Here is a 20,571-nt window from a genome sequence, read left to right as displayed (position 1 = left end):
TTCCTTGTTTTGCGGTTAAACGGTTTCCCCCGTGACAGTTTTTGGGGTCGCGTTTATCGATTCGCGTCCGCGCGCGTTTACGTTTTTTCGCGTATGATTTATTAATGCGCGTACCACAAGGTATTTTGCATGATACTTCGTCTCAATTAACGTCACCCGCTTTCGCGGCGGTAGCTTTAAAAGTGATCGAAATAGACGGTCATTCAAGGGTGCCGAAAAAATGAAGCAACTCTGCTGTGAATCTTATAGCAATAATTTGGAACATTTTTATTAGGATACCACGTGTGGAGGAAAAAAAAAGAAAGAAACGTATCAATTAAAGTTCCAAGTATATACATCATCGTGCGTGATGTTAGAAAAATATATGCACGGGTAATAAAATTGAGATCCTTACTGAAAGAGGACGATCATTATCGCGCAAAGTGTCGGAACTCACACGCGACGGTACTCTAATGATTTTACGTATGTCGTCGACTCACGGGTTTCGCATGCTTCGTGCGTGTCGCAATTAAAATATAACGATCCTCCGTTGTGCGCATCGAGATTCGACCGGACGTCGCGTACGCGTCGTCTGCTGTCGATAATGTCATCTGCTTTAGTTTCCGGAACTATGAAAGAAAATCATCCGTGAGCGCTTCGGTGCAACGATTACAAATACAAGATAATCCGCTTTTTTCCGAACATTAAACCTTAATAATCTCTGATAATCACATTTTCCACACAAATTGATTAATAGAGAAATGTTTTTTTCTTACAGATGTTTCTCCAAAATGTGATACTTGCGGAAAAGTCGAGAGAAGACGCCGATGTAAGTTAAAATTTTTTACAATTTTTTAATTATTAAATAGTAAAATAATTTATCTTTGGGGATAAGTTTGTTTAGAAAATTTTAAAAATTACCGCATTATAAAGCTGCGATATCTTTTATTTTTAAAATACGTATTATTTGTTTATAAAATTTTAAAAACTACCGCAAAGCTGCGATATCTTTTATTTAAAATACGTATCGTATTATCGATAATTTCCCAAAAATAGTGCAAATTTTTTTTCAAATCCGCTCTATAACAAATGTCTCACTTTCGAGCACTTTCGTCCGCGCTTCCTCCCCCCGAACGGCTTATTTATGACCGTCGCGCCGATAATTCGTCATGCTACGTCGCGGCGCACAAGTCTGCGAGTGAACAACAATTAAAACGATTTCGCTCGCGTGCCTGCAAGCGCAGCAGTTACAGCGCAATCATTGTCGCGCTCACCCACGGCTAAATTGCAAGCTGCCGTCTCCGGGTTGGATACACTACTCCGATCCATTGCATTCGACTGCAGTATTCGTGGCGCGGGACTTTCGACACGATCCACCGATTTCGCTGCGCCCTGCAATTACATCCAAAGCGGTTGACGATACTCCCGCCCCCGAGGGTGCAACGACGACGATGGCGACGGCGATCGCCACTTTTCGAATTATTATTACGCGCCCCTGCCTTCGGAATGCCCGGGAATACTCGTGACACGTGCGCTCGTTGCCCTAGGAACACGTGCGACCTACTACTCGCCGTTTACTTGCACCGACCGACGATGGCGAATATACATATATGTATATGTATTTCGTATACACTCTCTAAAAGTCTCTGCTTTGTCGAAGCTCGAAGCTCAAACGAAATTTCCGCCCGCGTCAGAAATACCCGGACTCTACTCGGCCCTCCGAAATTCCGATTTCGAGCTCGCAGAATATAATGACAGAAATTCTTTAAATTTATCGGAAAGAATACAGTTGGTTTTGCGGCGGATTTTCCGCACATTTTTAATGTCTCGCAATTTTCTTCCTACGCGGGATTTTAGTGCGAAATACCACGTGGCTAGAAATGCGCTCCGAGCAGATTCTGCTGATGCTTGGAATTTTGTATACATAAATACGCCACATAACTGCTTAATCTCGTAATCGTGGACGCGACTATTTTACTTCGTAAAGGATATGGACGCTTTAATCATTTATTTGATAGACGAAAAATCATAATAATTGGCGATGGCGACGAATAAATATACATTCGAGTGGGAGGTGATTTAAATGAAACGTGGCAACATCACATTCGGGACTTTCCACGTATAATAATAATAATTATTATTATTATTAATGTTTATTACTGCTTTTAATTTAATAAATTCGTAACGGATTTGTCGAATATTAAAAAAAGACATTATGACATAATGGGGTAAAGCCACTTTTGACATGTGTATAATAATATAACGCGTGACGCGCGCATTGTTCGGCGGACTCGCACTTGACACCTCTCGACGTACGATAATCGAGAACAATTATTGAATCCCGAATTAATGATTAATTTCGCTTGTAAATGAAGATATACGCCGCGCGCGATGCATTATGTATTAACATTATCCGACGTTGAGATACGAACAAAAACACGTTCCGGCTCTCTGACGAGAGCCGCGCGCACGATCGGTAATAATGTTATCGATGCGAGGCAGCAATCGAAGCGCGCTTTTATAGTTTATATATAAAGCGGCGAATTTCGAATATACAACATACACAACGGGTGTATGACGATACGCGACGGAACAATTCGGCCGCCACTAATGTGTGTTACCGTTTTTCAATTTATTACAGAATAATATCTCGGGGAGAGAGACGTATACATCGCTAACATACCAGCGTTGCGTTGAAACGCGCGTTATTTTATTTTATATATTATAGGTATATATATATATATATACATATATATGTATATCTGTCACTCACAAATGAATGCGTCGCATTAACGTTGCATTCATTCGTACGTTCGTTTCGGAAAACAAACAACGTCCGCGTGGACGAGAGAGTGCGGCCAGTAAACTGGGTATCGTTTAAACGCTCATTTAATTTAGGACTTATAATTATGCGATGCATATCGCTTATATATCATGAAGCATCGATAAATCCGCGGCGCGTTGATCCGTATAAATTTCGATATATTAGCGGACGGGACGCGTCAATATATACAGTCTTATTTAATCGTTCACTCGCGTTTTTCATCAACGCGCATTATCCTCCCCGTATATATATATGAAAGGCGAAATGAAATTTCTATCTTTTCATTCGCGATACACCCTACCTAAAGTCGAAATAAATGCGACGGAAATACGGGCGTATGATAAAGGACATTTTATAATGAAGAATTTTTAATATCATGTTCCATCATTCGTCATATATTTTATATACCGTAGGTAATAATATGTCATTCAAAGTTCGTCAATTTAAACAGGCGATACTTTGAACAACATTTCCGAAGAGTCCCATTCGCGATGGTATCGAGTGTTGGTGAGGGGATTGTCCACGTAGTTCCCTAAGGCTGCAGTAAGGATGTTAGGATGGCGAAGGAACAAGAGGGGAGAGTAAAGTTATAGGAGAAAGCTCGATTTGGGGATCAAGAGCGAAAGGGAGGAACAAAAGTAAACTTATTTCCCGGTAATGCGAAAAGTTTGAGAGGTGGAAAAATGTTCTCAGCGGCGCTTTTTGTTCTAATCGATTGCCAGTTTGCTCGATGCCCGCATTTATCAAGGGGCGGGCGTTACGCGAACGAGCGAGCGAGCGAGCGCCCATAAAAGCCCGTCCCGAGATGTAAAGAAACGTCTCGCCGCGTTGTTCGCGATAGAATTTTCGATTGGCCCTTATCCCGTTTTGCCCCGTTGCCCCTACAATTCCCGGGCAAAAGTGCCGACGAGGGCAACGAGATCTTTCACGGCTACGATATCCTGATTCTCTCATCCAAAAAAATTAATAAATAAAATATAATAATAAAAAATATAAATTTCGAAATGTGAGGGGGAGGGGGCTGCTTAATATGAAATCAGAAACCATAAAACATAAAACTAGAGACCAAAAACCACAAGAGGGAGGGAAAAAAAAAAATATATATATATATATAATTAGCAAATCAAACAAATTAATAGCGTTAATTTGTTAATTAAATTTTAAAATAATAATAGGTTATAAAAATTAAAATAGTGATATGTTGTAAATAATATGTTATAATGCCTTATCTGCGATTAATATTTTTTGACAAACGTCAGCTGATAACTCAAAAATATTAATCTAGTTTAAAGAATTATAACATATAACATATTATTTTAAACATATTATTTTTATTTTTATAACATTATTTTAAAAATTAATTAGCAGATTAACTCTTTAATCAGCTGATTTCTGTCAAAAATAGTAATAAGGTGTTAATTTGTTAATTAAATTTTAAAATAAGTATATGTTATAAAAATTGAAATAATAATATGTTTTAAATAATATATGTTATAATTCCTTAAACTCGATTAATATTTTTGACAGTTATCAGCTGATTTCTGTCAAAAAATATTAATCGCAGATAAAGTATTATAACATATTATATTACTTACAAAATATTATTATTTTAATTATAATATGTTGTAAATAATAGAATATGTTACAAAATATGTACTTATTATATATACTTTTTCCGCGATTAATGTTAAGTCGATTCTCGAAAGTGAAGTATTGTTGCCTCTTTTCCGCGATGCTGATCAACTATCTCGATACGCGTTATGCGTTATATTCATAGTATCAAGAGGCTTTCATTGCTCATCGCGAGGGTTAACAGTTAACAGTTTGACAGTTTGTTCAAAATAAAATTAAATAAAATGATATCAGTTTTAAATAATATGTTGTAATACTTTAAACTCGATTAGTATTTTTGACAGTTATCAGCTGATTTTTGTCAACAAATATTAATCGCGGATAAAGTATTATAACATATTATTTACAATATATTACTATTTTAATATTTTTAGCATATTATTATTTAAAAATTTTTAATTAGCAAATTAACGCTTTATTAATATTTTTTAACAGAAATCAGTTGATTAAAGCGTTACATTGCTAATTAAATTTAAAAATAATAATATGTTAAAAATATTAAAATAACAATATGTTGTAAATAATATATTATAATATACTTTATCCGTGATTAATATTTTTTGACAGAAATCAGCTGATAACTATCAAAAATATTAATCAAGTTTAAAGTATTATAACATATTATTTAAAACATATTATTTTATTTTATTTTATTTTGAACAAACTGTTAAACTACTAACCCTCGCGATGACAGCCTCTCGATGCTACGAATATAACGCACAATGCGAATCGAAACAGTCAATCAGCGGAAAAGATGCAACAATACTTGCAAGAATCGACTTACAATTAACATGCCTTTTTTAGAAAAGGATGTTATAATATTTTAAATTCAATTAATATTTTTGACAATTATCAGCTGATTTTTATCAAAAAATATTAATCGTGCATAAGATATTATAACGTATTATTTAAAACATTATTATTTTCATATATTTTCAATATATTTTATACACCCCCGCAATATATTTTATACATTACCGCTATAGAAGTGTTATTAAAATAAATCATTTCTCACTCACCGATACGTAGAATAGTGGAGTTGTAGTACACAGCACACAGCGCATATTGATCTGAAAACAAAATATTCAAATTATGTATATACATGTGTGTCGAATATCTTATAAACAATGCAGTTTAGAAAAAATGTTTTTATATTGCATACCTCACAGTTGTCCCACGATCGCCCGATGTCTCCCCGGACCTCCTCCTCCTCTCTTGGTTGGCCGTCATTGCTCCTTCATAGCACTCACGACACTCGCGAGAACATGAATAATTACGATTGTCCAACATTTTACACGGCACTCCCGACACGCGAAATTTACACGGCACTCCCGACGCGCGACACTTTATACGGAATTCCGGACACGACGCGTGAATCGCATTGTGTATCGCAATGCTACCTGTAACAAATAAAATACATACATTAGAATAATCTTATTATTTCGCATTATAACATACACAATATAAATATGTAAGCTAGAATTAATGATAGATATTGCCACGGATCGCAACACATTCGCGCGCGCGAAAATTAGATTAAGTTGGGTTATGTTGGCAAGAGATTTTGCATCGAATTTTTCGCGAAATATGCGTTTCGAACAATTACGACTACATATTAACGTTGAAATTATGATATGCGATTGATAAATATTACAACACAAAGGTTAGAAATCGTTTCTAACGATTATGCTTACTAATTAATCACAGCGGGACGCAGCTCCAACTGCCTGATACTCGCGGCGCGGCGTTTCGGTAATGGCCGAAGCTACAAACATCGACAACTTCATGCTAATAGCGCGCGCGCGATATTATATACATGACTTAATATTAATAATTAATTAAAACTCGAAGGAGATTCGTTCGAAAAGATATAGCTTTAAAAAGAAAAAATATTAATCGAGAGAATAAAGTATTATAACATATTATTTATAACGTATTACTATTTTATAACTTTTACCATATTATTTTAAAATTTAATTAGCAAATTATAACATACACAATATAAATATAAATAGGTAAGCTAGAATATTTAATTAGCAAATTTTATTAATATTTTTTGACAGAAAAATCAGCTGATTAAGAAACATTGAGAGAGAGAATGTCTCTTTCTCCGCAATAATATTTTCTCTCTCGTATTCATAGAAATGTTTTCGAGATGCCTTGTGTATTTGAAGCTTGATTATTGTAAAAAATAATTATTTTGTTGTATAATAATTAATTTGGATAATTTGTCAGTGTATCTACCGAGCAATCACAACGTCTGATTAATGTCTTATATTACTACTAAAAAAAAATTAATTGAAGCTCTACATGACATATATGATTAAAGCGTCAGCTGATTAAAGCGTTAATTTACTAATTAATTTTTAAAATAATGTTATAAAAATTAAAATAATATAATATGCATTAAATAATAGGTTATATATCTTATTCTCGATTAATATTTTTGACAGTTATCAGCTGATTTCTGTCAAAAAATATTAATCGAGAATAAGATATTATAACATATTACAACATATTACTATTTTAATTTTTATAACATTATTTTAAAATTTAATTAGCAAAATTTCGCTTTATTAATATTTTTTGATAGAAATCAGCTGATATAATCGTTAATTTGCTAATTAATTTTTAAAATAATAATATGTTATAAAAATTAAAAGAATATAATGTTTTAAATAATGTGTTATAATACTTTAAACTCGATTAATATTTTTGACAGTTATCAGCTGATTTATCAAAAAATATTAATCGAAAATAAGGTATTACATATTATTTACAACATATTTTTATTTTAAAATTTAATTCGTAAATTAACGCTTTAATTAACTAATTTTTATTAAAAAAATATTAATCGAGTTTTATCATCGAGAGGTTGTCATCGCGCGAAGGTTAGCAGTTTGACAGTTTGTTCAAAATAAAATTAAATAAAAAAATAAATAATATGTTATAATAACTATATATATAATATATATATAATACTATATATATACATATACTATGTTATAATATGTTAAAACTTGTTAAATATCTTTAACAGTTATTTTAATAATATATATGTATATGCACATATGTACATAAATATAATTATAATAAAATTATATATATAATTATATTATAATTATATTTATTTATATATAATTATAATTATTACTTTATGTGTTAAATTTATATTATAGTTTAATTTTATATTTATGATACGTACAATATTAAGCATAAATATAATTAAATAATTTTATAAATTTTGATTTAACAAAACGAACAACTACATCTGTAACATACAAATTAAATCTAAATTTTAACAGTGCCTAAAATAATTAATATTTAAAAAAAATTATATGCACAGAATTTTATACTGGAGGCGTATAATATCAAATACAAATATAATTATAAATATATTATTATAATTTTATATATAGATATAATTATATAATTATAATTATATTTGTACTTATTATTATACGTATCGAGTATATATAATGCTATGCATATAATAATTTATTTTAAATATTAATTATTTTAGGCATTGTTAAAATTGTAATTTGTATGTTACAGATGTAGTTATTTTGTTAAATCAAAATTTATAGAATTATTTAATTAAAATTCTGCTTAATATTGTGCGTATCACAACTATAAAATTAAATTGCAATATAAATTCAATGCACACAGTAATAATTATAATTATATATATATATATATATATATATATAATTATATTTATTTATATATAATTATAATTATTACTTTATGCATTGAATTTATATTGTAAATTAATTTTATATTTGTAGTAAGTACAATATTAAACAAAAATAGAATTAAATAATTTTCTACATTTTCATTTAACAAAACAAACATCTACATCTGTAACATACAAATTTAATCAAAATCTAGCAGTGCCTAAAATTATTAATATATATAAAATTAAATTAATAAATACTTCAGGATTGCTCCGTCGGCGCTGGATGCCTTTCCTAGACCTTCTCCCTCTTCCTTCTCTCTCAAAGTCTTTAGTACGTCTGTAACAATTCAAAATTAATTTAACAAACTTTTAAAATAATTAACATAAATTTATAAAAAGTTATTTTTAATATAAAATAAATAATTTATAGAAACATATAATAAATATAATTTGACTATTATTTTATTGCATTTATTGTTATTGCAAATTTAAATGCAAACTTTTATATATTAATAATTGCTAAGAAAATATTTTAAATGATTTGATTTGTTTCTATATATCATCTTATATATTTTATTCATATATTTGATCATTTCCCCGCAAATCCATTTATTCATAATAAAATAGAAAATATTTTAAACTTACCGATACATAGCACCAAAGTTACATGTAATGTAGTACACAGCATTGAACTGTAAAATACACAAATATATTTATTTAGTACAAGTTGAAACAAGTGTGCAAACTATATTTAATATTTCGTAGTAGTTATTGCACGCATAAAATTTCCCTTTATTTTATAAATAATAATAAATAAATAATAAATTATTCACCTCAAGGTTGTTCTTCCATGGCCTGGATGCTGTCTTGGACTTTCTTTCTCCATTTCTTTCATCGTTATCTCTCTTTCGTGGCACTATAGCGAAAACAATTCATTTTATAATTAAGCACATTGCACTCGTAAAATATACACAAATATATATATTTATTATAATTATTATTCAAAATCAATTGTTGAAATATCAACTGTTCTTTAAATAAGTAATCATATTATAAATCACATTATAATATTAATTATCCGATTTTTTGTTCTCATAAACAAATTATATAGAATGGCTACAATGAATGCTGGCGAACAAGTAAAATGTTTACTACATTATTATTAATTAGGTCAAACTGGCCACGCTTATATTAAATAATTACAGTAATTCTATTTTCTTTAATCCGTATTTTTTATAAGATGTCAAAAAATTTCATGCATTCTTTAGAGTGAAAAAATTTGATACATTAGTATATATGTATATTAGTTATCAGTTCAGTATATTACCTAAACTAATAATTATAATTATTATTGTAACCAATCGTTCCTGCCATTTCCTCTTTTGTATTCGCGAAATGCGACGAGTGCGACTAGCGAACACGCAGGAGGGATTCGTACAAACGTTCGCCGAACAAAGAGAAGACAAAGCCTCCGCGATTCGCGTATTAAATATCAATTACGCACATTCGCGAGAACGCACGTTATTCTTCACGCGAATACGACGATATTTTTCTCGAAATAATCGCCCGATACTTCTATTCGGCACTTCCGACATTTTATGTCGCGGCGACTCGTCGTGTCACATTACTCTGACTGACGAACGCGATATATATTTGCGGGAACGCATGTTATTCTCTACGCGAATTCTACGAAATTTTCGCGCCACTATAGAAATCCTTGTACGCATAATGGCGGCCATTCGCCGGCTAGCAAACGCGCGCGATTACTTACGCTAGATATTCTCGATGAGGCATCCGTCGAGGAAACTCGAAATGTTCGTCCACCGCAAGTTCATCCAAGGTGTCGGTATTAATTACTTATTCGTGACGGATTTAATCACCGCGATCGTCCGCGAGATATCTGCAAGACTCGTACAAGCACACGCGACAATTACCGAACGGCGAATGAACGGGACGAGACGTGACGACGTGACGTCACGATTAAGGCCCGTTTTACTGATCATATGTGCACAGAGCATTACTGACCAATGAGGACATCAGAATTAAGATTTCTTTGTTCCGATTGGTTAATCAAACTTGCAGTATTTGTAGCAACAAGATGAACGCAGTAATAAATCTCTTTAAATAAAAACGTTGATTTTGATGCTACAAATACGTAAACCTTAATGCATCGCGTCTTTTTTAATTGTTGTATTGCACCTGTCGCGATGAATTTTCCAAGTATCATGATATCTCGCGGACGATCGTGATTAATAAACGTCGCTAATATGTATACATATGTATAAATTATAATATGTATGTATATAAAATCATATATGATATATTATATATGTATGTATATATATATATATATATGTATATATATATATTATATATGTATGTATATATATATATGTATATATATATATGTATGTATAAATTATATATATAATCATATATAAATACATACATACATATATATATACATATATATTTACAAATATACATAAATATATATGTATATAAATAATTAATTAATTATTATTAACCGATATATTATTAATCGTATATATATTTCAAGAAATGGCGCGCAAAATAACTAGCCCTATAGTGTCCAACTTAAGAATAAAAAAAATGAGTAATCCATGTTGTCCAATTTACGAACACAAAAAGGCGGTTAAAACTCTACAGGGGCTTACATGTCTCTCGCCAGGGATGCGAGTCACTCACAAGCCAGCCAAACACTTGCCAACTTCTCGTCAGTGCTCAGTGCTCGGTGATACAAGGCGGCGAAAAAAGCGGTTCTAATATCAGAATTTTTCGTCGAGCGAAAGGTAATTGTTAATTAATATTATATCTTAATCTGCTTATACGTATGTATGTATATGTATACACAATTAGTTTTCTACAGACGATCGGAATGTTTCGGGAACGCGAGACTCGCTTGTATAGTGCGTAGTTCACGCACGTCTTTTCTTTCTCCCTCATCTCCCGCCCATTCCAAATTCCAAAGTCTCGATGTGTTTTCGTCCTTGTAGTAGTATTATTTTCCTTCTCGGTGCGTTATATCATTCATATCCATATCCTCGCCCTAAAAATAAGTAAATTTAGTACAGGTTATGACAAGCAACGCGCAACTCTTTCTCTCTCTCTCTCTCTCCCTCTTTCACTTTCTCTCTCTCTCCCTCTCTCTCTTTCTCTCTCTCTCTTTCTCTCTCTCTCTCTCTTTAGTCGGAGAATACGTTAGAGACGCGTTAAATGAAATATCGTTCGCGTTTCTTTCTCGTTAATGATTGCTGATAATTGACGATTACTATCGATCGACGAAGCATATTCGCGAATAAACATCCGTGTATATAAAGTGAATTATATCATTGCTGACAGTTTTTTCATGATGATCCGGAAACGTCCGCGTTCTTTTTGCGTCGAAAATAATTACGCGAATGTGTATGCGAAAGTAAATACGCTGCGAAAGTGTAACATTAAATCGCAAATCGTGAAAATTTGTGCGTAGGATCGTAATCGATTAATCGTTTTCGTGATTTATCATTTATAGTGTGTGACTGAATCAGCCTCGTGAAATTTTGAAGCAAATGGAAATTGGCATCGATGAAACGTGGCAAATATATAATGCGGCAAGTGTATAACAGTTGGTGAGTAAATTATTTCATTGTTTTTTTTTCAATTCGAGCAGCAAAATGCGCTCGACATATCACAAGTGTGAAATTTGAAAGGACACAAAAATGTATTTTATCTTTTGAATATCTAATCATATTTTGAATGTCTAATCATATTTTGTAACTCATATTTTGTCACGGCTCAAAGAATTGCGATACGGTATGTTAACGAGGAAAGAAACATTAATTTTTAAGAACATTAAACAATAATTCCGCAGATAATTCGATGCACACTGTGATGTATGTCATTAAATACGATGGATTTGCATTGATTTAATATTTGCGTTTGTTTCCTTAATATATTCATATTAACATATATTCAGGATTATTTCTATAAACATTTAAATTAAATTATAATTTTATAAAATAATTTTTAAGTATTTATAATGTCTTATATATAAATAAAAAGCAAATAAAATAGACGTATAATTTCTTAGGCACATAAAAAAAGTTGTTTTCTATATTCAAGATTATTTTTATAAATATTTAAATTAAATAATAAGTTTATAAAATAATAATTTGTGTATTTATAATGTCTTATATATAAATAGAAAGCAAATAAAATAGACGTAGAGTTTCTTAGGCACATAAAAAAAAGCTGTTTTCTATATTCAAGATTATTTTTATAAATATTTAAATTAAATAATAAGTTTATAAAATAATAATTTGTGTATTTATAATATCTTATATATAAATAGAAAGCAAATAAAATAGACGTATAGTTTCTTAGGCACATAAAAAAAAGCTGTTTTCTATATTCAAGATTATTTTTATAAATATTTAAATTAAATAATAAGTTTATAAAATAATAATTTGTGTATTTATAATGTCTTATATATAAATAGAAAGCAAATAAAATAGACGTATAGTTTCTTAGGCACATAAAAAAAGCTGTTTTCTATATTCAAGATTATTTTTATAAATATTTAAATTAAATAATAAGTTTATAAAATAATAATTTGTGTATTTATAATGTCTTATATATAAATAGAAAGCAAATAAAATAGACGTATAGTTTCTTAGGCACATAAAAAAAAGCTGTTTTCTATATTCAAGATTATTTTTATAAATATTTAAATTAAATAATAAGTTTATAAAATAATAATTTGTGTATTTATAATATCTTATATATAAATAGAAAGCAAATAAAATAGACGTATAGTTTCTTAGGCACATAAAAAAAAGCTGTTTTCTATATTCAAGATTATTTTTATAAATATTTAAATTAAATAATAAGTTTATAAAATAATAATTTGTGTATTTATAATGTCTTATATATAAATAGAAAGCAAATAAAATAGACGTATAGTTTCTTAGGCACATAAAAAAAGCTGTTTTCTATATTCAAGATTATTTTTATAAATATTTAAATTAAATAATAAGTTTATAAAATAATAATTTGTGTATTTATAATGTCTTATATATAAATAGAAAGCAAATAAAATAGACGTATAGTTTCTTAGGCACATAAAAAAAAGCTGTTTTCTATATTCAAGATTATTTTTATAAATATTTAAATTAAATAATAAGTTTATAAAATAATAATTTGTGTATTTATAATGTCTTATATATAAATAGAAAGCAAATAAAATAGATGCATAACTTCTTAGGCACACAAAAAATAGTTTTCTATATTCAGGATTATTTTGATAAATATTTAAATTAAATTACAAGTTTATAAAATAATAATTTGTGTATTTATAATGTCTTATATATATAAATAGAAAGCAAATAAAATAGATGCATAACTTCTTAGGCACACAAAAAATAGTTTTCTATATTCAGGATTATTTTGATAAATATTTAAATTAAATTACAAGTTTATAAAATAATAATTTGTGTATTTATAATGTCTTATATATATAAATAGAAAGCAAATAAAATAGATGCATAACTTCTTAGGCACACAAAAAATAGTTTTCTATATTAAGGATTATTTTGATAAATATTTAAATTAAAATTACAAGTTTATAAAATAATATATAATTTGTGTATTTATAATGTCTTATACAATGTGGGTCTTTTTGAAAACAAATGCTTTTTGAAAAAAATGTTTCCAATAAAAGTTATAGGGCTTTAAGTGGCGCATTAAATAGTAATGTTAGTGTGACTATAAATAGCATTGTTAAGGCCATATAAAATTCATTTGGAAATTTTAAATGAAAACCAATATTTTTGATTATACATATTCATGTAGCTTATCTTAAGAGCTTTTCAAAACACTATAAAATGTTCTTCTTAAGTATTTTTCAAGTTATGAGGTTTTAAAGATACAGTATTTTGGCATAAAATACAAAATACCTTATAAAATATTCAGTTTTTTGTAATCTTACTTTAATACTTTCATGCACAAAATAATGAGAGGAATCGGTGTAAAAAAAACAGTTATTTTTAAGAAAAAATATGTAATTTGCAACATTTTTTCTTAAAAATAATTATACGTTTTCTTTACACCAATCGGTTTCTCTCATTATTTTATGCATGAAAGTATTAAAGATTACAAAAAACTGAATATTTTATAAGATATTTTGTATTTTATGTCAAAATACTGTATCTTTAACTTTAAAGTCTCATAACTCGAAAAACATTTAACGAAAGAACATTTTATTACACAGAGAGAATTTTCTCTTAGAATTTACCATGAAAATCATGGTACTCATGGGACAATATGTTATGGAAAGAATTTTATGAGAATTTTTCTGATTAATATTTATCATAATAAAAATAATATCTATTACAATAAAATATAAAATATGTTTGATTAATTTTACTATGCAGTTTAGTAAAATTAAACGTGTTTTATATTTTATTATGATAGATATTATTATTTTTATTGTGATAAATATTAATCAGAGAAATTCTCATAAAATTTTTTACATACCATATTGTCCCATGATTACCATGATTTTCAGGGTAAATTCTATAAGAGAAAATTCTCTCAGTATAGTGTTTTGAAAAGATCTTACTTAAGATAAGCTACATGAATATGTAATCAAAAATAGGGGTTTCCATTTAAAAATTTCAAAGTAAATTTTATATGGCCTTAACAATGCTATTCATAGTCATACTAACATTACTATTTAAAGTGCCACTTAAAGCCCTATAACTTTTATTCAAAACATTTTTTTTCAAAAAGCCTTTGTTTTCAAGATAAATATATTTATCTGTTAAGATTAAAAAGACTCATCCTGTATATAAATAGAAATCAAATAAAATAGACGTATAATTTCTAAGGTATAAAAAAGCTGATGTATATAAAGTTCACGGAGCTTTAACCGATTTCGCAATTTTCTTTTTCTCATTTTTTTTTCCAATGGAAAATTAGAGAGGAGCAATTAAACTTCAGATAGCGTTAACTAATATTTACGGGAACGATTCATGGTACAATCGTTCGGAATAAGCTAATGCATTACGTTACGCTCGATAATCCGACAAACGCGATTGCGAATCGCAATTTATGCATCGCGTGCACGACGCGTTCGCGTTTTAACGATCGCGCACCGAAACAAGAAAGTGTCGATCAAATTCCCGCGTGGCTATCGCGCGCGAACGTAATCACGCACTCCTAGAATTCGCCGTATCGCACGTGTGAAAATTATTATAATCGAAGCCTCGACATAAAAAGGGCTGTTTAGCTGCCATATTTTCAAAAAATTAAATTTCTTCATTCGATAGGATTCTACGAAGGTGGACGTACGGTAAGAGACGCATGTTATGAATATTTATACGCTACTTGAATTATTTATGAAGGTGAAAACAAACGCTGATACAATAAAACATACATAATTAAAACACTTTCTTCTTTCGGATAAGTAAACTATTTTCTGTGGGAATGAGTTTATACATGCGTGTAAGAAGATACATTCTTTATTTTTGACAAGAAAAAAAATTGCAACATATTGTTGTCGTACCTGCGATAACTCGTGAGAGAGATTTGGCTATTACAGAATAATTTTCTTTCCACTCGAGACACAACATCGAACGGTCACGCCCTTTGCCATTAATAAATTTACTTAGCGAATAATCGAGAGAGAATCGAGGCTGTGCCGTACTGTCTTCGAATATATACGGCGACCTTTGTATTCCTGGATCCGGCGTATATATTCGTGGTCGTGTATATAAAGGATTCTAGGGGAAAAAATTGAAACATTACTCACGCGGCACCATTGTTCTCTTCCTTTCGTGCGTCCCCACATGCAAATGGTAGAATTTTCCATCCGCCGTGTATTTTACGTTGAATTTCATGCTGAAGCGCTCTCGATGTAGCTTATCTATTATCTGCGTCGAGAATCTCTTTCGTTCCAATAATGGGCCGTCTAATAGCAATTGACTTTATTGACTTATCTGCAAAACACAATTAGGATTTTTACTTTTCTCGTTCAAAATTTTTTAAATTTATTAAATTTTTTATTTAACCGAATTATAGCTTATTTATAAAAATAGATTTTTCCCTAAATAACCAACATTTCAGATTTTATATTTTTATAATTTTATGAATAAAATCTGTTTTAAAATAAAATCATTAAATTAAATTAATCTGCTTTAAAATAAAATTATTAAATTAAATTATTTTTCTGTAATTCTGATATTATTTTAGAACTATATTCTTTATAAAATTCAATATAAAATTGATTGTTCTTAATTCAAGTTTTAATTAATGTCATATTTGAATAGAATTCTTATAATTTCTTTATTACTAATTATTATTATTTTTATAATCATAATATAATCTTTATCAAAGGAACGAAGTAAAGCCGACCCAACTAGCCAAAATTATATTTATTTAAAAAACACACAATGTTTCGACCATATGGATGTGGTCCTTATCAAGTGTAATATTCATTAGTAGAGGTGCAGCCAAATTAACGTTGTTTTTGACGAATCATCATAACGATAGGATCGTTTTCTCTCTTTCAAATGTTTTGACAAACTTGAATTTATGTTATGTTTATTTAAATATGTTGTAACTATATTATGGAAAAGTTGACGTTATCGTTAATTTGGCTGCACCTCTACTAATGAATATTACACTTGATAAGGACCACATCCATATGGTCGAAACATTGTGTGTTTTTTAAATAAATATAATTTTGGCTAGTTGGGTCGACTTTACTTCGTTCCTTTTTTAAAATTTTACTAGCGACTTTTTAAGTATCTAATTATTATTATAATCTTTATCTTTATAACAAAAAATTTTATTAAAATTTTATTCATTATAAAATATTTTTAGAATTAAGTTATAAATTGAAATTAAGTTAAAAATCGCGTGCTTGAGTTGATTTAAAACTGTCATAAAATTATCATTTTTATATTTTTATATTAGTATACTTGTATTAATACAAAATTTAATTAATTTTTTATTTTGAAGTTGGGAACTGTTGACATTTATATAATTGCCATTTTACTTAATTCGTTTTTTTAACGTCTGTAAAATAATACTCTTTAGTATGCATAACTGCATATATAAAAACTATATGTTATGCGAAAAAAAAAGAAAAATAGTTAATTGCGAGTTAATTGCCACCAAAAACGTGACTTTATGATCGTAACACGTTGATATTCGAAATTCACGGGATATGAGATTCCGGATTCGACGATTAAACTTCATATGTCGGCGGTAGTCTCGTTTAGGGTTTAACTCGATAATAATAATGTCGCCTAAGCTCAAAGTTCCAAAAGTTAACGACGATGTTACACGCCTTCAAACAGAACGACAGTCTCCGCTCCGCTCCGCTCGTTTTAAAATTAATCGACCGACCGATGTTCATCGGGGAACGACTGAACTTCCGGACAACGTTCTCAGAGAGACACTTTCGGAGAATTCCCCGGAGAGAAATGATGGAGATACGGAGAAACGGTGTGACGCGAAACGTGCGACCGAATAGAATCGTTCAAATTTTCATCAACAACGTTAGGGTGAAAGGGACAGAAAGGGAGAGAGAGTGTGTGTGTGTGTATGTGTTGTTGCACTTTCTGAAAGTTCGTCTTCGCTTCGTTTATGCCGCTTGGCCGGATCCTTGAAGAGCGTCAAGGGTGCGCACGCAACGAATCTTCATGTCCTCGGCTATCGCGTTTCCCCTTCATAACATCTCCGAGCATTTGTCTTCATTTCTTGCGCCACTCTAAGCAATGGTACGTAGTTATGATTTAGAGCTGTAGTTCTGCGGCGAAGATGAAGAAGAACCAGTGGTAGACGCGAGTTTTCGTCGACGACGACGAGGAGAACACACGAGGCGAGCTGCTTACGTTACCGACAAACCGCGAGAAAGCGTCGACATAATCACTTTTCATAGCACGTTTCAGCGAGCAGGTCGATGATAATTAGACTATAGCGTGACACGAGAAAGTCGACAAAAAGTAGAAATCTGTGAATGGATAGAACCCTACCGCTTCTGTATTCTTGATAATCACGGATTACGAATTCGCGAATATTTCCATTCGACTAACAAGAAATCGCGAATTAAAAATGCCGCAATCTTGCTAATACTTTCGAGAGCGTTTCGAGATATACGGATGGAGAACAGGTGATCGATCTTCCACATAGAGATTCTTTATCTCGCGATTTTGTCCGGCGCTTTTGTACATCTCTCGCGTATAGCCGCGAGTTTACGAAGGTTTGTCGTTTAGCGTACCCGGGAATCTCGTCGTCGTTATCATATCCGGTACGCTGTTTACAACTTTCCAGTCACGACATGCCTTATTATCGCTTGGGTGATTCCGTATGCCGCCTATCGCGCCCGCGCGCGCTGCTTCGCGGGAAAATAACAACCGACACGTAATTCCGTGCATGACACCACGCCTGCTGCCACTCGAGCGTTAATAAATGCATCGTACGTAGTGTGCAACTGTTGTTAAGTCGTTGTAACTAGCTGTTTGCATCGCGACTTTGCTACCTGCAAGGTGACCGTTGCAAACGATGACACGGTTTCGTGGATTATACGGAAAAATATGTATCGTCCATTGGGGAGGGTGTTCAATAATTGTTATACACAGCAGTTATATAAATTATATATTCTGAAATTCTGCATCGTATGCCAAATATTGTAGCAGCTATTCAATAGATTTGTAGACTTTACATGTCAGAGGCTCGCAACTTCATGCATTTTAAACTCTCGAATTGTATGACGCTGTTTGAAGTTCTAAATACTAAAAAAACAAAATCAGTGTTATTGGAAAAATAAAAAAATATCTAAATTAAATTTGTTACTCATCCAATAACTAAAAGCAATATAGAGTACGATTATCTTTGATTATTCTTTATTAATCCGCGATCGTGTAATTCGATATGAATTTTATATTTTATAACGAAAATGTGATATATAAAATTCACAGCTATTTATTACATGTTTGATTGAAACGATATTGTATACAGGAGGAATGATTGCATGTAGAACAATTTATTTATCTTGTCACAATGATAAATTCACGCCGAAGTTTTAACGCTATATTATCGAGCATAATTTAATTAAAAAAAAAAGATATTACAGCGACTTAATAATTACCTCGAAGAAAATGAATTTCCCGAGTTATATACGACTAATGGAGATTACAAAATGTATATTCGGATAAACGACGAGACGAGATAGCGCGAAGTCATCTTAACGTAGGTTCCTCGTCAGCATCGGCGCGGTTTTTTTTTGGGTGAATTGTCCTTAGCGTCTCAACGATGCTGCGAGAAGTGCGGTACTTAACGCTGTATTAAAGGCACGATAACATGATGCTCGAGGAAAGTTGTGATGCCATTAAGATAATCTCTCGCGGTGGTATTATGTGGAGCCGCAGAAGCAGAACGACAGGGTTCTGCGGGATTGGGAGATACAGCAGGGAAAGGGAGGCATAGGGAAGAGAATATAACGAGAAGAAACGAGAAGAGACAACGGCAAAGAAAGTCCGATTACGGAGCGACTAACTCGCAATTCTGAGAGAAGGACGCAATTCTGAGAGTGGGACGCAATTAGAAATAAAGTGTAAAATGTCAAAAAGAGATTTCCTTCGTATTTAATATTCTATCTATCATTCTGCACCGCGCATCCCGTTTATTTGGCGTAAATATCTAATAAAACGAGTTAGATATAAACATCAAGCATTAGTTATAAGAGAGACAAATATTTATTTAGGAATTATATATCTAATTCATTTTATATTCTGAAAACAATAGATTACGGGAGTAATGTGTAATCAAATAATATACAGTCTTAATTTAATAATTTTAATTCAAAGATGATAATGTAGAGTGTAATACATATACGTTAGCGATATTGTTTCTTAGATGAAAATGTTATTTGCGCGGTATAATTACGTTCTTGATATGTCGTATCCTTATTTGATGATCTTATATATAGAGTATAATTATAAAGATTTTATCGATAACATGAGCTGTAAAGGTCTCTTTTATATCTTATAGTCTTATATATCACTGCCATATAATTTTCTATAGTAATATTACTAATAGGTTAACAAGCATCTGTTGTTAGTCGGCAGATGTGGCTTAAATGGCAAACAAGAGAATTAACTTATCCGTTCCGCCTCAATTTGCAGTAAGACGGCTAAGAAATAAATGGAAAAAGGAACGAGAGGATAATTGAACAGGTTGCGTGAGAAGCGCGATGTAGGTCAAACAAAATCGAAGATTAAATTATACCTTTGCAATCTTTACAATCCTTTACACTTTACATAATTCCAGGTTTACTGGCAAACATCACTAGCGCATTCTCAAACGGTATATTCTTGAAATATCTCTCGTTAAAAAGAAGAGTTAGCTTTTTTGACGTGGAAGATTAATACAGAATTAGTTAAAGATT

At 30.8% G+C, this 20,571-nt stretch overlaps 1 protein-coding gene and 1 long non-coding RNA gene across 6 annotated transcripts in view; one reads left to right on the top strand and one right to left on the bottom strand.

The window, feature by feature from the left end:
- Positions 1 to 10,160, bottom strand: part of LOC145940323 (uncharacterized) — a 211,373-nt gene extending 201,213 nt beyond the window's left edge. Inside the window, exons 1-6 of the long non-coding RNA XR_014425993.1 lie at positions 9,886 to 10,160; positions 8,948 to 9,030; positions 8,760 to 8,806; positions 8,373 to 8,451; positions 5,598 to 5,835; positions 5,455 to 5,505 (exon numbers count right to left, since the gene is read on the bottom strand). This is a non-coding gene — a long non-coding RNA (uncharacterized LOC145940323). The remainder of the gene's footprint in view (positions 1 to 5,454; positions 5,506 to 5,597; positions 5,836 to 8,372; positions 8,452 to 8,759; positions 8,807 to 8,947; positions 9,031 to 9,885) is intronic.
- The window catches only part of LOC145940315 (opioid-binding protein/cell adhesion molecule homolog), a 240,318-nt gene that overhangs the window by 135,492 nt on the left and 84,255 nt on the right, over positions 1 to 20,571 (top strand). For all 5 annotated transcript variants that reach the window (XM_083045266.1, XM_083045264.1, XM_083045268.1 and 2 more), the window contains exon 2: positions 758 to 808. The gene's annotated coding sequence lies outside the window, so the exon portion shown is untranslated. The remainder of the gene's footprint in view (positions 1 to 757; positions 809 to 20,571) is intronic.

The sequence above is a fragment of the Prenolepis imparis genome, unplaced genomic scaffold, assembly GCF_030444845.1.
Source record: "Prenolepis imparis isolate NDT839.2.m4 unplaced genomic scaffold, iyPreImpa1.0 SCAF_9, whole genome shotgun sequence".
Lineage (NCBI taxonomy): Eukaryota > Metazoa > Arthropoda > Insecta > Hymenoptera > Formicidae > Prenolepis > Prenolepis imparis.
This window is presented reverse-complemented; position numbering and strand designations above follow the sequence as displayed.